The sequence below is a fragment of the Tamandua tetradactyla genome, chromosome X (genome assembly GCF_023851605.1).
Source record: "Tamandua tetradactyla isolate mTamTet1 chromosome X, mTamTet1.pri, whole genome shotgun sequence".
In the NCBI taxonomy this organism is placed as follows: domain Eukaryota; kingdom Metazoa; phylum Chordata; class Mammalia; order Pilosa; family Myrmecophagidae; genus Tamandua; species Tamandua tetradactyla.
The window spans coordinates 139,671,246-139,675,193 of NC_135353.1; the positions used below are offsets into that span (position 1 = coordinate 139,671,246).

General features: G+C 34.7%; 1 pseudogene; it reads right to left on the bottom strand.

Annotated features, from left to right (window-relative positions):
* Nucleotides 1–2,386: 2,386 nt before the first annotated feature.
* LOC143670860 (small ribosomal subunit protein uS8 pseudogene) lies at nucleotides 2,387–2,771 on the bottom strand (annotated as a pseudogene).
* Between the last annotated feature and the right edge of the window lie 1,177 nt (nucleotides 2,772–3,948).

Below are 3,948 nucleotides of genomic sequence, written 5' to 3' on the forward strand. Positions count from 1 at the left end.
AAAGGATTAGTGGATTCAGATAGGTATTGCATTGAATCTACCATTTGGGGTAATACTGACATTGTATTATATTAAGTCTTCTGCAAGAACACAGGATGTTCTTGCCATATATTTAGGTCTTATTTAATTCTTCCAGCAATGCTTTGTAATTTTCAGTACATAATTCTTTTACTTCTGTGGATAAATTTATTCTTTAGCATGTTATTCTATTAGGAGCTATTGCGAATGGGATTTTTTAAAATTTCCATTTTAGAATACTCTTCGCTGATGTATACTAAAGCAACTTATTTTTGCTTGTTCATCTTGTATCCTGCAATTTTGCTGAATTAATGTTTCTTTTGAATACTTTGTGGTTTGCTATATAAATGATCATGTCATCTGTAAATAGAGATAATTTTACTTCCTCCTTTTACATCCTCCAATTAGGATGCATTTTTGTTTGTTTGTTTATTTGTTTGTGCATAATTGCTCTGGTAAGGATTTCCAGTACAATGTTGAATAGCAACAGTGAGAGCAGGCATCCTTGTCTTGTTTCCGACCTAAAGGAAAGGTTTTCAGTCTTTTACCATGGAGTATAAAGTTAGCTGTGCGTTTCTCATATATGTCCACTATCATGTTAATTTGTGAGTGTTTTTATCATGAAAGGGGGATAAATTTTGTTAAATGCATTTTCTGCAACAATTGAGATGATCATGTGATTTTTCCCCTTCATTATGTTAATGTGGTTTATGTCATGGTCAGGTTCATGTGTCAACTTGGCCAAGTGGTGGTACCTGTTTGTCTGGTTGGGCAAGTGCTGGCCTGTCGGTTGCAATGAGGACATTTCATAGAATTGAATCACGATCACGTCAGCTGCGTCTACAGCTGATTCCATTTGTAATAGGCCCAGGGGAGTGTCTTCTGCAATGAGTGGTGCTTAATCTAATCACTGGAAGCCTTTTAAGGAGGATTCAGAAGAGACAGGCTCTCTTCCTGCGTGGGCTGATGAGCCTCTCCTGTGGAGTTTGTCCAGACTCTCCATCGGAATTGTCGGCTTCACAGCCTGCCCTGCAGATTTTGGAATCTGCGTTCCCGCGGTCACATCAGACACTTTTATAAAATTTTTATTTGTGACTGTTCCCTGTTGATTCTGTTTCTCTAGAGAACCCTAACTAATACAGTATATTAAATTGATTGGTTTTACTTATGCTGAACCACCCTTGCATTCCTGGGATCCATCTGTTTCCTTTTAATTTATTGATGACTTTATATTTAAGTTGGGTTTCTTTTGGACAGCATAGAATTGGGTCTTCTCTTTTTATTCCCTCCATCAGTTTCTGCCTTTTAATTGGTGCAGTTAAATAATTCTTTTTTAAGTAGATTAATGATATAGTTGGAATGATATCTACCATATTTGTAACTCATAACATTTCTGTAATTCATTTCACTTAATCATAAACTATAATAATCCAATATATGGCTGCTAACATGATTTTAAAAAATTATCTAGTAGATAAAATAAATTCAATAAAATAAAAGCTTTTCTTTTACTGTCATTTATTCCTCCTGTAATGCTCTCCTTTTCATATGCAGATCCCAGTTTCTGACCTATATCACTTTCTTCTCTCTAAAGGATTTCTTTTATCATTTCTTGCAAGAGCAGTCTACTGGAAACAATTTCCCTCAGGTTTTGTTTCACTAAGAAAGTCTTTTTTTATTGAGTTAAAATTGGCATAAAATAAAATTACCCATTTTATATTTTGCAATTTTGCAGCATTTAGTCCATTTACAATGTTGCACCATCACCATCTCTATCTAGTTTTAAAATATTTTCACAACTCCCAAAAGAAACCTCACAGCCATTAATCAGTTACTACCCATTCTCCTCTTTTCCCAGTTTCTGAAAATCATCAATCTCCACTGTATATATGGATATATTTATTCAAAAATTTCATATAAATAGAATCCTACAATATGTAGTCTGGTTTCTTTCACTTAGCATAATGTTTCAAAGTCCATCCACATTGCAGCACTTAGCAGTACTTCATTTCTTTTTATCCATTCCATTGTATGGATATACCACAATTTGTTTATATGTATATCCTTTGAAGGATATTAGTGTTGTCTCATCCTTTTAGCCATTGTGAATATTGTATTTTTTGAATACCAGTTTTCAATTATTTTGTATATATATACAACTAGGAGTGGAATAGCTGGGTCAGATGGTAATTCACTCTTTAACTGTTTAAGGAACTACCAAATGTTTTTCACGGCAGTAGAACCATTTTATATTCAAACCAGCTATATATGAGGAATCCAATTTCTCTCAATCTTCCCCAAAACTTCTTATTTTCTATGTTTTTTTTTGTCCATAAAGGCATTTTATTTGCATGTATGTATTGTATCCCTAGAAAAAGAATACCAAGATTTTTCCTCCTGTATGTTTTCATCTTGCCTCCTCATGGTCCATGATGCCAGTTGAGGTCATCAGCACAATAAAACCAAATGGATGGGATGGGAGCAGATTATTCTGCCATTTTTTCTAGATCTTTGAGTTGCATGTCAAATCTGGGACTAATCACTGCACTCTTGTTTAACTACCTGTGAGGTTCACAACAATTTTCCCAGCTCTGTGATCAGTGATAATTTCACATTCACCAATGTAGCCATACTTCATCATCACAGAAAGTGGACAAGGACTTTGGAGCACAGCCTGATAGGAACCTGGCATTTGTCTCTCTTCTCGGCATTGCTGATGCTCTTAAGGTGGCCAGGATGTTCATGTGCACCATTATAGTGGCAAGGAAAAATGGTGAAAAGAGCATTATCTTCTATGTGTTTTGTAATAACCATCCTAGTGGGTGTGACAAGGTATCTCATTGCGGTTCTGATTTGTATTTCACTAATGACTAATGATGTTTCATGTGTCATTAATTTTAGAAAGTTCTCAACCATTATTGATTCAAATATTTCTTCCATTCTTTTATTTCTTTCTGTTATTCCCATTACGTGAATGTTGTAGCTCCCACAGTTGTAATCATCCAACAGTTCTTGTATATTCTGTTCAGTTTTTTATTCCTCCTTCTCTTTGGTTTTAAATTTGAGGAGTTTCTATTGACAGATCTTCAAAATCACTGGTTCTTTCCTTAGCCATGTCTGGTCTACCAATAAGCCCATCATAAGCATTCTTCATTTTTCTCTATTATGGTGTTTTTTATTTCTAGTATTTTATTTTTTATTTTTTCTTCAAGTTCCCATTTCTCTTCTTAAATTAAACATCTTTTCTTGCATGTTTTCTGCTTTTTGCATTACAGTCCCTAGTGTATTAATCATAGGTATTTTTAAATTCCCAGTCTGATAATTCCAAACTCTCTGTCATATATGAGTCTAGTTCTGATGGCTGCCTTGTATCTTCAGACTATGATCTTTCTTGCCATTTAGAATGGCTTGTAGTTTTTTGTGGAAAGTTAAGCACAATGTACTGGGTAATAACTATTGAAGTAAATACACCTTTAGTGTGAGAGATTTTTATGTTAATAAGGCTAGGAGTTAAACTGTGTTTCTTGCTCTCTGTAGCTTTAGGTGCCAGGGTCTTTGATTTTCTCTAGTGTCCTTGTCTTTACCTCCACTATTGTCTTTGATTTTCCCTAGAAACTTCTTAAATAGAGCATCTTTCAGTTCTCTCATTTGTAATCATTGGTATTTTATTGAAGCCCTGTTGATGCAGTGGTAAAGTATTGTGGGGGAGAAGTGGTCTATATTATAATGAAATTTCAATTTTTCTAGTGGTCTATGATCTTATGATTAAACTTCAGTTTTCCAGTCCCTGAGCTGTGATTTTTGGAAGAATTTATTAGCCTTTTTTTCTTCCTTTACGTGAGTCAGGAAGGCCAGAGGGAGCTGAGTTGTCTAATTACCCTAATTTCCTCTGGGAGTATTTCACAACGATTACTTTTCCCTCCCTGTGCT